We start from the raw sequence: 17,346 nt of genomic DNA on the forward strand, positions 1-17,346 counted from the left end.
CCAGCACTTTGGGAGGCCTAGGCAGATGGATCATGAGGTCAGGAGTTCAAGACCAGCCTGGCCAACATGGTGAAACCCCGTCTCTACTAAAAATTAGCTGAGTGCTGTGGTAGGTGCCTGTAATCCCCCTTAGGCAGAGAATTGCTTGAACCTGGGAGGCAGAGGTTGCAGTGAGCTGAGATGGCTCCACTATACTTAGGCTGAGTGTTACAGCGAGACTCTGGCTCAAAAAAAAAAAGTCTCTACCCAATAAAAAAGTGGGGCTCTCAGGCATGATTTTAAAAGGCATGTGTAAATAATAAGTCTCCTTAATAAGCTTAGAGTCTTTCCTGAGACACACACCACAGTTGTTCTCTGGGAACAGTGAGGGCCTGGATTGGAGAAGAGAACAGACTGGCTTCAGTATCCAGGAGCATGTGCACCCTCCACCTTCCAGTTTTCAAAATCACCCGAGGCTCCTGGGCAGTGATGGCAGTCTGAGCCACTGGAGCTGGGGGTTTGAGCCCTGGGACCCATCAGTCCTGCTGGATCATCTGTGAAACCAGTTCTGGACCCAGTGACCTTTGTCTCCAGGGGCAGCCCAGTCTCCAGTGGTCTCCACCACAGGCTGGACAGAGTCCAGGTGGCTTTTTCTTGTTGCCTGGGCAATTCTTCTTAAAGTGCCCTGGCTTGCCACACCGGTAACACCTAGTGGATGCTCCTCAGGGATCCTGGACTCCGAAGGCTTGCAAAACAACCACTAGAGCCTCAGTCATTCTCTTGTGCTTTCTCTTTCTCCTGGGTCCCCTCTCAGTCCCTCTTGTGAAAGACCATGGTGGCCACCTTCAGGAGATTTTCCAAGGTGCTGTCTGGTCCTATAGCCTGTTTCTGTATCTTCCTTTCTTTTTTCTTTTTCTTTTTCTTTTTTTTTTTTTATAAGAAAAAGAATAAAGAAGAGGAAGAAAGAGAAAGAGGAAGAGGGAGAGAGAATGGGGGCATTGCTTTATTGCCCGGGCTAGAATGCAGTCTAAATATGGGTATGCCTATACCCATATTTGTCCTTAATAATGGAGATATAAAAGAAAATGAGGGAAGAGAATAACAAACAAGGAGCCAACGAACATTTCGTTTAAACTTCTAAGTTGATATGATGTGGTACTGATCTATGTATTCCTGTATTGGGTGCGTATATATTTAGGATCTTTAGCTCTTCTTGTTGTTGCATTGATCCTTTTATCATTATATAATGTCCTTCTTTGCTTCTTTTGATCTTTGTTGCTTAATTGTAACTTCTGCTTTTTATTTATTTATTTTAGCTCTCTGTTTGGTTGGTAAATCCTTCTCCATCCCTTGTTTTGAGTCTTTGTGTATCCTTGAATGTGAGATGGGTCTGGATGCAGCATACTGATGGGTTTTAGTTTTTTATTCAAATTACCTGTCTGTCTTTGGATTGGGGGATTTAGTCAATTTAAATTTAGAATCAATAATAATATATGTGAGTTTAATACTGTCATTTAATATTGGCTGGCTCTTTTGCCCATTAGTTGATGTAAATTCTTCATTATATTGATGCTGTTTTTGGTATTTTTTAGAAAGGCTGATACTGTTTTTTCCTTTCTATGTGTAGTGGTCCTTTCAGAAGCTCTTGTAAAGCAGGCCTGGTGGTGATGAAATCTCTGAGTGCTTGTTCACAAAAAACTTTATTTTTCCTTCACTTGTGAAGCTTAGTTTGGCTGGATGTGAAATTCTGGGTTGAAAGTTCTTTTCTTTAAGGATGTTGAATATTGGTCCCCACTCTCTTCTGGCTTGTAGGGTTTCTGCTGAGAGATCTGCTGTGAGTCTGATAGGCTTCCCTTTGTGGGTAACCTGACCTTTCTCTCTGGCTGCCCTTAGTATTTTCTCCTTCATTTCAACCCTGGTGAATCTGACGATTATGTGCCTTGGAGTTGCTCTTCTTGAGGAATATCTCTGTGGTGTTCTCTGTATTACCTGGAGTTGAATATTATCCTGCCTTACTAGATTGGGAAAATTTTCCTGAATAATGTCCTGAAGTGTATTTTCCAGCTTGGATTCATTCTCTTCCTCAATTTCAGGTACACCTATCAGACGTAGATTAGGTCTTTTCACATAGTCCCATATTTCTTGGAGACTTTGCTCGTTCCTTTTTATCCTTTTTTCTCTAATCTTGTCTTCTTGTTTTATTTCATTGAGTTGGTCTTCGACCTCTGATATCTTTTCTTCTGCTTGATCAATTCGGCTGTTAAAACTTGTGCATACTTCACGTAGTTCTCGTATTGTGTTTTTCAGCTCCATCAATTCAGTTATATTCCTCTCTAAATTGTGTATTCTTGTTAACATTTCATCAAATCTTTTTTCAAAGTTCTTAGTTTCTTTGGATTGGTTTAAAACAAGTTCTTTTAATTCACAGAAGTTTCTCATTATCCACATTTTGAAGCCTGCTTCTGTAATTGGAACACACTCATTCTCCATCAGGCCTTGTTTCGTTGCTGATGAGGAACCGTGATCCCCTGCTGAGGGAGAGGCGTTCTGATCTTGGGTATTCTCAGCCTTTTTTGGCTGTTTTCTTCCCTTCGTTATAAATTTGTCCATCTGTGGTCTTTGTATTTACCATCTTTGTAATTGGTTTTCTGAGTGGACGTCCAACTTATTGATTCTCAGCGCCGAAATCTGAGCAACCCACTGCGCCGACTATATCAGCGCCGTTAAGATTGATGGTGCTTTTCTGACTCTGCACCAAGAACCGACGCTCCGAGGTGCCGGCAAAACCGCCTCGCCGGTCACAAGAGTCGCGCTGGCGACCCGTGGGGCTCCTCCGCTGGGAATCTCCTGGTGCGTGAGCAACAAGAATTCATGTGAAGGTGTGGCGTCCTCTCGTTCTTTGCACTTTCACTGGGAGCTACAATCCCGAGCTGCTAGTGATCAGCCATCTTGGATCTCTCCTCCCAAACTGCTTTTCCTTCTCCATCTGTTCCCTCTCACAAACCACAGTACAGCCCTTGTTGGCAGATACCTCTCTCCTGCCTCTTGGCCAAACCTGTGCTTCCTCTGAGTGACCCTCCAGGTGGTGCTTCCCCAGAGAACTGTGAGTAACAACATCGAAAAACTCTTTCCAGCTTTCCTCTCTCTTGCTCTGCGTCTGGCCTTCCTGTGCCTCACCCAGGGTCACACGATTAAAACGAGTGTTTCATGCATTTTCACATGCACCGGGAGCCCACTTCCCTGTGTAGCTGAGGTTGGGAAGTGGGGTGAGCAACCTTTTGGCTGGATCCTGATGTGGCTTCCAAATAGTTACTCCTTCGTCTAAAAAGTCCTGCACTTTTGAAGCTCTTGACGTTTGAGTTGACTACTTTTTAAAATCAAGACTTTGGACTCAGCTGGACTTGTGGTTCTTTTTCAAGTACTGTCATTACCCTGGGGGACATCATCACTTCTCTATTTATGCTACACCTTTGCATATTGCTTAGTACTGGTTCTGTGACCTGTTCACACCTGTTGATACTCACCTTGATTCATATTTAGTCCTTTAGCTTCACAGCTGCATTTGGATGTGCTCTGCTTTGAAATCCCAAATCGAAATGTATGTCAGTTATCTATTGCTGGATAGGAAATTACTACAAAACATAGTGGCTTAAAACACTTGATCTTAGACAAAAGGCTGAGAAGTGATATAGTGGTTTGAAACAACATGTATATAGGAACTTAGTATGTTTTTACCCAAAGCGCTAAAGGTGACCCTAGTTGACTTTAAATCCTTGAAACAAGGTGTCCTCTATTCCATGCCAGCTATTGTCTGTAGATTTGCAGATCTTTGGATTCATTTATAAGTGTACCAGTTTCTGCACAATTTAAATGTTCACACTTTAAAACGTTCATGCTTTAGGCTGGGTGTGGTGGCTCACACCTGTAATTCCAGCACTTTGGGAGGCCGAGGTGGGAGGATCACCTGAGGTCAAGGCTTCTAGACCAGCCTGGCCAACAGGGAGAAACCCTGTCTCTAGTAAAAATACTAAAAACTAGCCAGGCACGGTGGTGGACGCCTGTAATTTCAGCTAGTAGGGAGGCTGAGGCAGTAGAATCTCTTGAACCTGGGAGGTGGAGATTGCAGTGAGCTGATATCACACCACTGGACTACAGCCTGGGTGACAGAGCAAGACTCTGTCTAAAATAAAATAAAATAATAAAATAAAATGTTCATTCTTTAAAATGTTCATATCCTTTGACCTATTCTGTTATGCTTTATTCTGAAGACATATATGAAATCATATTTACCCCAAAATTATTTACAATAACTAATTGGAAACAACATAAATATCCAATTTGTGAGATCATTAAGGCAATAAATGAAATTTTTCAGTGGTCATAGAGAGTGATATAGCACAGTAAAAACTCATCATTTTAAATAATGATGGCATTATTTAAAAATGTAAGCATCTTTTTTTATGGCTGAAGGGGTTAGTGTTTTACATTGAGTTAAAATAAAGGATAACATATTGATTAGATGAAACAGTTTGATTTTCTACTTTGTTTTTCTCCACTAAAGGGAGAAGGAAAATCTACCAAAATGATTGAATATTTAAAAATGGCTCTAAGACTTATTTGACATAATGCAAAATGCACAGTGTTTTGTTTCTTTTAAAGTTTCCATTTTACATGCCTCATAGAGTATTTGTCAAAGGAGATAGCCAACTTACAAGCCAAGAGGTCGCTGCTGGACAGCTGTGGACTGCTGTGGGGTGATTTCAGAAGCTGCTCACCACAGAAGTCCAATGCAGAAAGACGTGCGTGTCACTGCCTGGGAAGCAAATAGGAAAGAATATGACAAAGGAGGAAATCAGCTGTTGAACCAAAGAAGCATTTAAATATTTAAGAAATGCTAGCCACCGAAGACAGTTGTTCTGCTACTTAAAATCCTGAGATCTGTTGCCTATCGGTTGCAGTTTGCTCAGAACTATTTGGGGAAAGAATTTCTACAGAACTGGCATATCCTTAGCCCCCAGTGTTTCCTCTCATTGACTGGTCAACAGGTGTTGATAAAGCCTGTGGCAGATATGTCACAGATGGAGTGTGCTCATTTTAATTTTACACCTGCATCTGTGGTTTCATTTGAATGTATTCTTAAAAAAAGGAATTTTTTTTTGTTTCTGTAAATAAATTGTTGACATAATCACTTTTTTATAGATACACATATGAATTTATGAAAAGCATAGGTTTATTTCTGATTTATAAATGTAGTATTGAAGTTATGACTACACAATTTAAACCTAAACAAAATTAATAGAAAATGAACTCTCTTTGTAAGGAAAGTTGTTGGCATCATAATTTTAAGAAAGCTTGTGGTTATCTTGGCTTTGTGAAAACCTATTGTAGCTGGAGAAACAAGTAGTATTGAATTTTCTTACAAAGTCACATGTCAGGTAAAGCTTTTGAAACAGCAATCACATTGGAATCAGAGAAAAATCAAAACTAAAAAAATATGGTAATAGTGGGTATTAACCCAACTTGCCACGTTCTTAAACCTTGAAAGAATGAATGCCTCCTCACACACTTAATGCTGTGAGCCCCTTTAAGGCCCTCATACATAATGCTCCAAAAAAAAAAAAATGACTGGTTCCATCTAACCAGAAATGTGTTTAAAAAATCTGCTGTGACAGATTTCACTGACATGCTCTGTTCAGTGTGTATTTCAACAGACTCTTGACTGCAATTTGCCTTCACATCTGAAGGGACACAACACACCTCTACGAGGCCACCCATGGGTACCTCGGCAGCTTCTGTTGCACTGAATCTTTGCAGGCAAGATCTTAACTGCTCCTACCCCACTCCAGAAGCACAGGTATGATATCGCATCGACGATATCCTCCTCTGCAGAGATTCATTTGAAACACTCATTCAAGACATGCAAATACTCACAGAGAAGCTTAAAAAAAGGGATGGTCCATTGCTTCATTCATGAAGTATAAGACATGCCACGTTGGTTAAATTCCTGAACATTATTTGGTGGACTGAGGACTGCTCCATCTCGGATGCTGTCAAGATGAGCAGAAGGACATAACTGCCCCTCTCTAACATCTTTTAGTCCTTTTGAGTTCTGGAGGCAACATATTTCACATTTGCAAATTTTACTTAATCTTGCTAATGCTGTTACCTGAAAATCAGCCCACCTTAAAAAGGGCCCCCTCCAACAAATGCTATAAAATTTGTCCAAAGAAATGGGCAGCACCTCTGTTAGTACCCTCAGAGAATTCTTCACCGTAGAGGCTTTAACAACCTCTTCTCATGCCTCATGAAGTCTCTGAACCACCCGTTATGGCCGTAACTTGCCCGTGGACTTCTGATAGAAGACATTGCCCTTCCTCAGCCTTGTAATGTGCACCAGAGTGTTGGCGTTTTACTGGCCACATCCTGTGCTCTCTTGGAAACAGAGTCTCTCACAGCCCCCAAGCCTGTGACCTTTTCTATTCAATTTCCCATTATGCTTTGGTCTTGGAAGCAACACTCTACAACTGGGCTCTGCTACCAAAGCCTCCTGGATGCAGGATGGAGCCAAACTTGGCCTCTTGGGCATAGCTCACTTGTAGAAAGAGGTGGTTTCCCCAATCCTGAGTCTTGCCAGATGCCACATTACTGGAGAAGGCCTCCACACTACCCTGGGGAGCCTCTTGGATCAACTGAGTGAACAGAAATGGGAGTTTGTAGAGTTAATGAATGGAATCACCACCACTATATGTGCTGGAGTTCAGTGGAATGTGGTGGCTTTCCGTCTCTTAACCAGGATGTTCCTAAAAAAGGATGGAACCCAAGCATCAGCACAGTTGGCTAAACTTTGGAAGTCATCTCAGCATTAGATGCCCTCGTCAAGAATTGGTCCCATCTGTCCACTTTACATATTCTTGGGCCATGGCCAATGAGTTCCTTCCTTTTGGGTAAAAAACTCTGGATATCTTGTTTCTCACTAATACCCAAAATATAAATTAAGGTATTAGATACCTGTATACATACTAAGACCACAGTACAGGTCCTCACCAGGATATTCCTTATTCCCTTTGGAGTTCGAGACATTAATGATGGTGAGAAAGGTGCATTTCACGTCTCAGAATATGTAACAATGGGTTCTTGAAGAAAGCATTCACTATTGGGCAATCCAAAGAGCTCTTATTAAAGTTACAAAGTGGCCAATAGATGTCCCGGTGGGTGTCACTGCTGCCATATGCATGCGTTAATTAAAGTAAATTCACCACCCCCATGGGAATACGCACTCCCTAACCCAGTGACACAGGGGTCCCTTAGTTGATTTTATTGGTCACAATGGGGGCACCTCTAAATTTTATGTTCTTGATTTTCATGTCATTATTTGATCCTCTCCCTCCCAGTCAAGTAGCTGCTTTGCTTCCTAGGAAAGCCCTTCTGCTCCCAGAAAGCCTCAGACATCATCAAATTTTAAGTGGATGGAAAGGCACTGTATCATAAGGCCAAAATTTCATGTGCTTGCTCCATGTGAAAGCTGAGGCTCCTTTGTACCTCCCGGGACCCCAAAGACCTAAACGATAGTTCTGGGCTCTCACCAGATATACTCTGAACCCACCTGGCTCTTTCTCTTTCAGCCCTCTCAGTTGCACTTAACTTTTGGATTTCACTGTCTTGTCAGCCAGCACAATTATTCCATCAAACAATCACACCTCCTGTGGGAACCAGGGAGCTCCCCCATCCTCTGGTAATTCCAGAGCCTGCCTCCCATAGTCCCTCCTTTTTCACTTTGCTCCTGAGTCCCATCCCCGTGTGGCACTGTATGCTGCACAGTTTCCTCCTCCCTGGGCTGGGAGGACGTGTGACTAATAAACTACTGTCTATCTCATCAGTCCAGGGTCAAGTGCCATGGGTGTGGCCATCCCTTAACCATAGGGTGGGAATCACTTCCTCACCAATGGAGAGAAGAGAAGGTGACTCAACTAGTTGGAGTGTTCTAAGAAGAGAAGAAATATTAATAAGAAAGTTTAAACCAGAAGCAATGAGCATACATTGAAGTGTTTTGTAGCGGGGTCTTGGTGTATGCAGTTTTACATGTTAGAAAAATTCAGCAGAGTAGAAAATGAATTGGAGGGACAGACTGGAGATTGGAGGGAGTCAGAAAGTGAAGAGGTTGTTTCAATAATGCAGAGGAGAAATGATGAAGCTTGCTCTGGCCTTTAGAAAAATGGAAGAGACAAGAGATTCAGGATTCTGTAAATGGAATTTACTGGGATTTGAGGGAGGTGGGGATGCAACAGTGACTCCCAGGCTTCTTGAGCAATAGTTATGTGATGAATCCACTGATCCTTGCAGAGAAGGTGGGAAGAGAAATTGATTTGAAGGAGAAGACTGTAACTGAAATCAATGGAGAAGAGGCTCTTTGGAAGAGAGGGACTGGTAAAAACAAAACAAACAAACAAAAAAAACCACCTTTCTAATGCCTAGGAGGGGTGAGTATATCAAACATGGACTACACAAGTGTTGCTTGGATTTGTCAACTAGTGGATCCTCACTGGATCTCTTTGACAGAGCATTTCCAGATCAGACTTAGGCTGATGGTCCTGAGACGTTTGAAGGGAAGTGAAAAAGTGTAGACAATGAGTGAAGACCACTACAGGGCACCATGCTGAAAAGAGAAGAGTTGAAATAGAGCATGATATCGTTTTTGTTATTATTTTACAATAGAGGTGACTTGAACCTATTAGCAGAATGAAAACTATGTTTTAGTTGACAAAGATATGTTAAAATATACAACAAACTGAAGAATGACAGGAGAGGGTGCTTGAGGAGAGCTCCTACACCAGATCTAGACGCCTAGTTAGGTTGTGGATGAGTGGCATGCCATGTGTTCTGCTTAAAATTTGTGTAAGACTGGAATATGGAGTTATCAGAAGGCTGGAGAGAATTCTCCTTAAAAAAAATGTTTTTTATTATTATTATTATTTGGTTCGCATCTACATTAAGCACACAGATGGTCTATTATTTAAAAGACTTGAGGAGAATGGTAAAGTGCTGAGTTGTAACTGTCATCACGAAACCTGTAGAAACCTGCGGGGAACAGAAAAAAAGGTATCAGCTGTGTTGTGAAACAGTGCATTTGATGAGACCAAAACTGGATCATTCCGCTTGGTGGCCAGGTAAAGAAAACTTGAATGAATCAGTATTAACAAACTATATGCAAGTGTAGAGAAAGGTCAGTAGGTTCAGGCAGCTGAACGTGTTGATTAGAAGAGAGTGGAAGTGTTGGCTCATGGAGTTCACCGTGATAAGGCAAAGATTGGGGGTTCTCTGTGTTTAAAATGCAGGGCATAAAGGGAGGGGTCTGAAAAGTAAAAATAAAGTATGTGATCATCAAGCTTCAGAACAAAGTCCAGGGTGTGGTCATGGGAGTAGGCTGTTAAGGTGAAAAAGAAAAAATAGTGTAAAGTCTCTGGGTGTTTACATAATTTGGGGTGGAAAATGAAAGAGGATGAGTCAAGGTTTTCTTGAGCTCTCACCTGATAAATCTGAAGTCACTGAAAGTCAAAACAACCATAGCACATCATATATTCTAAAAAACTTTATAACTGAAGCAAGATAAAATCATTTGTCCGGTAGCTGAAACACTTTCGGTTGTAGAATCTGAAGCATTTGATGAAATTATGTAATAGAGAATATTATGGATAGATCATTGTATTAGCCCAAGTTTTGAACTTAGTACCATTTACTAGCTGTTTTATCCCTTTAAGCTTTATTTTTCTTATCTACAGAATGACAGAAATAATAGTACGTACCTCATGAACTTGCTGTGATAATTGACATGATATTAGCATATTGCTTACTGCATAGTAGCCTTCTGAATTAATTTTACCTCTTCTTATAACACAATCCATTATTTCTGCTGTTGGCAAATATGTTACTCATTTCCCACAATATAGTTTGCAATACTGTGTTAGCTTTCTATGGCTGCTGTAACAAATTAACCACAAATTTAGTGGCTTTAAGAGAACAACTTTGTTCTCTTACAGTTCTGAAGCTCAGAGGTTCAAAATCAGTCTCTCTAGGCTGAAGTCAAGGTGTTATCAGTGCCAATTTCTGGAGACTCTAGAAAAAGATAATATTTCCTTGCCTTTGCTAGATTCGAGAGGCCACCTGACTCCTTGGCCTGTGACCCCTTCCGCTGTCTTCAAAGCCTTCGGTGTAGTGTGCCCACCTACTGTACTGCTGTTTCTGTCATCTCGTTGTCCTCTTGAACTCCTGTCTCCCTCTTATAAGGGTCCTTCTGATGACCTTGGGCCTACCTGGATAATCCTGGGTAATAGGTCATCTCCTGTTCTAAAACTTCTTAATTTAGTCTATTCCGCAAAGTTACTTTTGCTATGGAAGTTACCATATTCACAGCTTCCAGGAATTAGGACTTTGGCCTCTCTTTTTGAGGGAGGGATGCAGGGTTTTTATTCAGCCTACCACAGGCAGGTAGGTACATCAGAGATCACAGTGAAGGGGACAGGAATGTTGGCTGATTGAAATCACGTGTTAAATTCTGGATTTTTTTCTTCCTTAATCTCATCACTTATAAACACATGAATCTCTAAACAAATGAATAAACAAATAATTGCCTGATGGATGTGAGAAATGTCCTCCCTTCCCATATACCCCTCTTTTAATAACTTGACTCTAATTTTTCACAAGACAGTGTATCTCTCGCTACTCTCTCTGTTCTGTGTTCCCAGTGAAGTGGTGCCTGGACCTTTGCGCTCTACTTTATTTCAGACAAAGCAGGTTGTGGCTTCTTGTCACTCTGATTATCTAAATTCACTGCTGTTCTTCCTCCACATTCTCTTCCATTTTCAATATATTTGCACATTTATAGCATTGAGGAAATTAAGCATAATAGGACATTGAAAAGAAACATGAGTATTGAAACCCACATTGCAAGTATCAACAGAGAAAGATTAAGAGAAAGTTTCATCAGTTAAGGCAGAATAAATGTGACCCTACTGCATTTTTCAATTTAGTTTTTAATGGTGTTTCTTGGTGCATGAAAGTATCAATTACAATTTATACAGAACAGTAATCATCAGCTTCTCATAACAGAAACTGAAAATTCATGTATTGTTACATACTTTCTTTTTTCTTTTTGCATGCAAGTAGAAGTAGTAAGATCTCACATTTCATTGTGGGGTTTCAGATTTCATAGTGTCTTTTACATTTTATCTATTTCTAAATTCCAGCTCTTCTTGATTTTATCTTGTTTAGATGTTACAGAATTTTCTCCCTCAATTTACTCTACATTTATGTCTGAATTCCAAAGCCCATTTTTATTGCCTCTGTTCTCTCTGTTTTAAAGTTTTATTTTGTTTGTAAGTGACTGATAATAATTGTACATATTTCTGGGGTACAATGTGACGTTTCAATACATGTATACATTGTGTGATGATCAAATTAGGATAATTAGCTAATCCATTACCTCAAAACTTTATTATTTCTTTGTGATGAGAACATTCAAAATTCTCTCTTGTAGCTATTTTAAAGTATGCATTATTGTTAACCCTACACACCCTACTGCACAATGGAATGCCAGCAGCGGTTCTTCTCAGCGATTGTAACTTCATGCCCGTTGACCAACGTCTCTCCATGCCCCCTTTTTAAGATTCTCATTCCACAGTGAGAATCTTAAAAAGGGGGCCTGGGGAGCCGGCGACCCTGGCCTCTCCCCACTGTAACGCCTGTTCGACGCAAAAGTGTTGTGGGTTCCTGCCAGCTTGAAGAAAATGATCCGAATTTCTTCCTCCTTTTCGTTTTATTTTGTTGGTTTATTTTGTGTTTTCTTTTCTCCTTTTTGGGGATGTTCAGAGTGGGCTGGGCCCCTGGGCGAGACACAGCTACCTCTGTCGGCATCTGTTTAATACCAGGAACCCAGCGGCTTTAGCCACTGAGCGGCTCAATGAAATAAAGTATTAAAAAAAAAAAAATCAAAAGCATAAAAAAAACCACAGCAAATTTCTAGATGAAAATTGAAAATAAAAGTTTCCTTGTATTAAAAAAAAAAAAAAATTCTCATTCAAGGGAGGATGTTAAGCTTTCCCCAAACCTGCGTGGCTGATTCGTGCGGACCTGAAGGAAGGCCACTAACCTTCCCCCAGACCCGCCCGGCCCGATGGCCGAATTCCTCCAGAAGGGAAACCGAAACCCGGGCGCTCCGGGGAGGAGAAAGGAAACCGAAACCCCGCGCTCGGCATAAAGGGCCGTGGGCGCGGCGGGCAGCGCCGGTTCCAGCCCCGGTCCAGGCGCCCCGGAGCCTCCGCCCGGCTGCGCGCGGGCTCCCGGTTCCACGTCTCGCAGCGAGGGCGCAGCTCGCGGGTCTTCGGCCGCCACGGGGCGGGCGTCCGCGGTGAGGAGCGGGGCTGCCCCTGGCGAGGAGCCCGGGGCGGAGCGTTCGGCGGGGGCTCCGGGGCTCGCTCCTGCGTCTGCGGCTCTCGGGGAGGAGGTGGCGGCCCGGGAGTGCCGGGAGCGGGACGGGAACCTGCGGACCCCCCTGCGGGCCCCGGGAGGGGAAGGGGCGTCGCCATGAGCCCCACCGGAGAGAGAGGACTGCCCAGGCCTCGACGGAGGCCTCCTCTGCCGCGGTGGGAGCTGGGTCTTGGAGGCTGAGGGGAGCTGAGGGGTATCAGATCTGAGCGCAGCGCCAAAACCTGGACCCTGGCATCGGCCGGCAGCGCCCTTCTTCAGTCCCTGTACGAGCAGAATCTGCATTTTGTTTTCCACATAGAGACGGGGCGGGGGTGGGGGGGGGGTTTCTCCATGTTGGTCAGGCTGGTCTCGAACTCGCGACCTCAGCTGATCTGCCCACCTCGGCCTCCCAAAGTGCTGGGATTACAGGTGTGAGCCACCCACCGTGCTCATCCCAGCCCAGAATCTCCATTGTAATAAGATCCCTCAGGTCATTCCGATGCACCCTTAAATTTCAGTGGCTTAAGAAAATAGAAGTGTATTTCTTACTCCAGTAACTTGAAGTAATTTATTCGAGGTCAAGGGACAGGTATTAGTTTGTTGTTGCATAAGAAATTATCACCAACTTAGTGGCCTACAAGTTTGTGATTGTTGTGGATCAGAAGCCCAGGCATGGGTAAACTGAGTCCTCTGCTCAGCATCCCATCGAGCCGAAATCAAGGTGTCTGTCAGAGCTGTGGTCTCATCTAGAAATAATAATGGGATGCATTGTTTCTAGAAATGAATCACTCCTGTGTCTACTCTTTGGTAATACAATGATGCAGTACTTAGAAGAAGAACAGGATAGTTTCTTGATTCCATAAACCATTATTTTTTCATGTATTGTCTTCAGATGCTATTGCTGGACTTCCTGCTGTGAAAGATGAAGAACTTAACATACATATTTCTTTTTCTTTTAATTCATCCCTTTGTGAACTGCCAAGTTGGTTGATTATATTATTACTTTTCTATTGTCAAGGTTTATCTCATTGTACAGTATTTTGTGACTTTAATTCTTGTCATTTGTTTCTATGTTGAGTCAACGGTTAAAAAAAAAGTCAACAGCAGGGGCAAAATTATGAGTATGTACACATAACTCAGTGTAGAAGCAATCTGTGAATTGCTAGGCTAAGACATGTAGCTCTATATCACTAAAACTACTGTTTAAAATAGACTTTTAAAATTTGAAGTACCATAGATTCTCTTGTTTTTCTTTATAGATTCGTTTATTTTTTTCTGAAACATGAGAAGTTTCATTGTTTTTTGATTGTCTTCATTCTTGATGTTTTCTCCCTAATTTTCTGTATTATCCCTTTAAATAAAATTATCGTTTAAGATATATAGTTGGCATTGTGGACGACAGTGTGGTAGTTCCTCAAGGATCTAGAACCAGAAATACCATTCGACCCAGGAAACCCATTACTAGGGATATACCCAAAGGATTATGAATCACGCATACACACTTATGTTGATGACAGTACTGTTTACAATAGCAAAGACTTGGAACCAACCCAAATGCCCATCAATAATAGACTGGATAAAGAAAATGTGGCACATACACACCATGGAACACTTCGCTGCCATAAAAAAGAATGCGTTTATGTCCTTTGCTAAGACATGTAGTTCTGTATCATTAAAAGGGACATAGATGAAGTAGAAGCCATCATTCTTAGCAAACTAACGCAGGAACAGAAAACCAAATACCATGTTTTCACTCATAAGTACGAGTTGAACAATGGGAACACATGGACACAGGGAGGGGAACATCACACACTGGGGCCTGTTCGGGGGAGGGAGACTAGGGGAGGAAGAGCATTGGGATAAATATCTAATACTTGGGGGGCTTAAAACCTAAGTGACAGGTTGAGAGGTGCAGCAAACCACCGTGGCACATGCATACCTCTGTAACAAACCTGCACATTCTGCACGTCTATTCGAGAACTTAAAGTGAAATTTGAAAAAAGATACATGGTTGGTGAAATTTATAACTTCTTAAAAGTCTTATTACATCTTTTTGCCTTCTCCATGAATTGAATCAGTATTTAGATGCAGAATTCTAGGTTCAAATTATTTTCTCTTTAGAAATTTGAAAATGTTTTATTTTATCAAAACATCCAGGAATGTTGCTTATTTTAATGAGTTCTGCGTTCGAGGTATTATTTTAATCTATTTGTATCCATCAGTTTGTACATTTCAGTAGACTTACACAGTCAGTGGTTAATAATATTATTGTTCCAATTTTATAGATGAGTAAATGGAAACTCAGAGAAGGTAAATAATTTGTCTAAGCTTATGGAACTGTAGTATGTTTCAGAACCAAGATTAAAGTGCAAATGGTCTGCCAACAGTGTTCATGCCTTAAACCAGTTCACATATGGCTTGACTTCCATTTCTTTGTAGCTTATCTGTCTTTCTTTTTTTCTTGGAGCTCTGAATTTTAACAAGCTGTGCCTAGATGTAGTTTTCTCTTTTGTCATTATTTCTACTCAGTAGTTGGAAAACATTTCAATCTGAATATATTATGTTGTTCTTTAGTTCCGGTCTCATATTATTATATTACTTTAAATATGTATCTTTGATCAGTTTTATCCCCACTCATTTTGGAATCTTAGTTATGTCCTATTAGAATTACTAGTAGGTGGAGAAAGAGCTTATTCACTTACCTTCGTATTTTTTAGAATTCTTAGAAATTTTTCATCTCTTTGTCTTTTACTTCTATCCTTTATGAAATTGCCCGGACTTTAACCCCCCAGATCACTAACTTAAAATTCCACCATGCTCATTTTATTGTTCTGCACATGACTTTCTTCTTTATAAAATTATGTTTGAAATTTGTATGAACGCTTGCACGCTTTCACTTTCTCTAGCAGCCTGTTATGATTTTATGAGAAATATTTTTAATTCTTTGCCAGCAGTAATTAGAACATTCTGAAGGTCTATTTGGTATCTGAATTATGCTTATTCATCTGGTTTCTTATTTCTGCTTTTTCTGTGCCCCAAATGTCTGCTGATACCAATTTGTGTATGTGTTTGTGTGTGAGTCTTTAATCATCAGTTGTTACAGGGGGCTGGATCTCTACCATGTCTCTCCCTTAAATGACAGAGAAGACATGGAGATGATGACAGAGAATTCTGTCTAGGTGTTAGGGCATGCATGTGTTGGTGTAGAGGTTAATAGGGTAGCTCTAGTATAGGGTTTGTAAGGGGAAAGCCTAGGGTATGTAAGCCTAGTCTAGTATAGGGTATGTAAGAGGAAAGCCTATTAGGCTTTACATATCCTGTCTTACATACCCTGTCCTATGCTATGTAGAGAAACCTGTAGGATCTCAAACTTGCCATAGGCAGGCTACAGAATTCCTTGATTGTCAAATCAAGGAGGGCTTACCTACCAAGGCAGTTTTATTTTGCCACCATAGCTATTGTTGAAAAGTTTCACAGTGTTTAACAGGCACCCACATCTCATTCGTAGTTATAATTATTTAATTTTAAAGACGGTATTATCCCTTTTAATGTCTATGTATTATTTCTTAAAATAATTTTTAAATTGTCAGGACACAAAGAGTTATTAATTTGTTTGTAGCTAACAACTTAATAAATGAAACAGTTAGGTATTGATTTTGTCCTACGAGTGGCGTAAAGAAATTCCTCAGAGGCTAAGAGCATTGTGAACACCTGGGAACCTGTAAATTAACTTATTTCATTTAATTTACAGGTAGAATCTAACGCTATCCTTTCTGAAGTTTTCTGTAATATACTTGGGGTCAGTTCTCTCTTTCCTGTTCGGTTCTCATTGACCCATTCTTTCCATTTGAGCTTGGTGCAATTTGGAGAGTTGAAGAAAGATAGTATGGCCAATGGGTGACTGAGAGTGTTTATGAAAATACCTAACCTCCTTACCTGGACACAAGACCCTTTATAGTTTGATTGTTACTTACCTTTCCAGGGTCATCTCCAGCGAGTCACCCTGCCCTATGCCATGTAGAACAACCCATAGTATCTCTAACTAGTTTCGCCACTTTATGTGTTAAAACGATGCTGATTTTGCTACCTGAAAAGCAATTCTCTGTATCTCTCACTTTCCCCAACATGCTTCATAAGTCTGCGTCTTTTCAACCTGTCCTTGAAACCTCAGAACACAGGGCCCTGATTCCTTCATTCTGATTTAAGAACTCCCTCTCAGTGCTCTGATGGCTTCCTGTGCCATTTCTGCTAGAACACAGCAAATTAGGCTATACTGTGTGACTCTTTGTTATCTTTAAACCTACACCAGGTCACACAAGGAGAGAATCATGCTTCATGCATGTTTGCATATGTTTCAGCAAGTGGAATGTTTGGTGAAATGTAGATACTCTATAATCTTTGAAATAAAACAGTAACGGAGTGAGTGAGAGAGACCATCCTTATATGCTCCTGTCTGCATTAAGTGTCCCTGAACATCCCAGCCCACAGTAATTCCATTTTACTTTAAACTTATTTGTCATTACAGCCATATACTTTCTTGCATTATTATTGTAATATTTAATATCAGCATGTGGCCACCATTGTGCTATCCTTAATATCACGGAATAGGAATCTTTCTTTTCTTTTCTTTTCTGTCTTTCTTTCTCCTTTCTTCTTTCTTTCTTTTCTCTTTCTTCTTTCTTTCTCTCTTTCCCTCCCTGTTCTTTCTTTCTTTCCTTTCCCTCCCTCCCTTCCTTCCTCTCTCTTTTTCTTTCTTCCTTATCTATTGATCTATTTTTATATCTATCTACAACCTATCAATAAATCATATATGTATCTACCTATCTGTTTACTGTTTCACAGCCCTAACATATTGAATGGCAAATGTCTCAATATTTGGTTTCCATGATAATGCTCAAGTGCATTTCA

At 41.0% G+C, this 17,346-nt stretch overlaps 1 protein-coding gene across 3 annotated transcripts in view; it reads left to right on the forward strand.

The window, feature by feature from the left end:
* The window catches only part of LOC101050820 (DExD/H-box helicase 60), a 258,453-nt gene that overhangs the window by 141,865 nt on the left and 99,242 nt on the right, over positions 1 to 17,346 (forward strand). Inside the window, exon 1 of one of the 3 annotated variants that reach the window (XM_039479162.2) lies at positions 12,284 to 12,379. The exons of 1 other annotated variant lie outside the window; for it this stretch is intronic. The gene's annotated coding sequence lies outside the window, so the exon portion shown is untranslated. Of the gene's footprint in view, positions 1 to 12,283; positions 12,380 to 12,558; positions 12,723 to 17,346 lie in introns of those variants that run through there. One more of the 3 variants, XM_074396999.1, reaches the window with a different exon arrangement.

The sequence above is a fragment of the Saimiri boliviensis genome, chromosome 3 (genome assembly GCF_048565385.1).
Source record: "Saimiri boliviensis isolate mSaiBol1 chromosome 3, mSaiBol1.pri, whole genome shotgun sequence".
Taxonomy (NCBI): Eukaryota; Metazoa; Chordata; class Mammalia; order Primates; family Cebidae; genus Saimiri; species Saimiri boliviensis.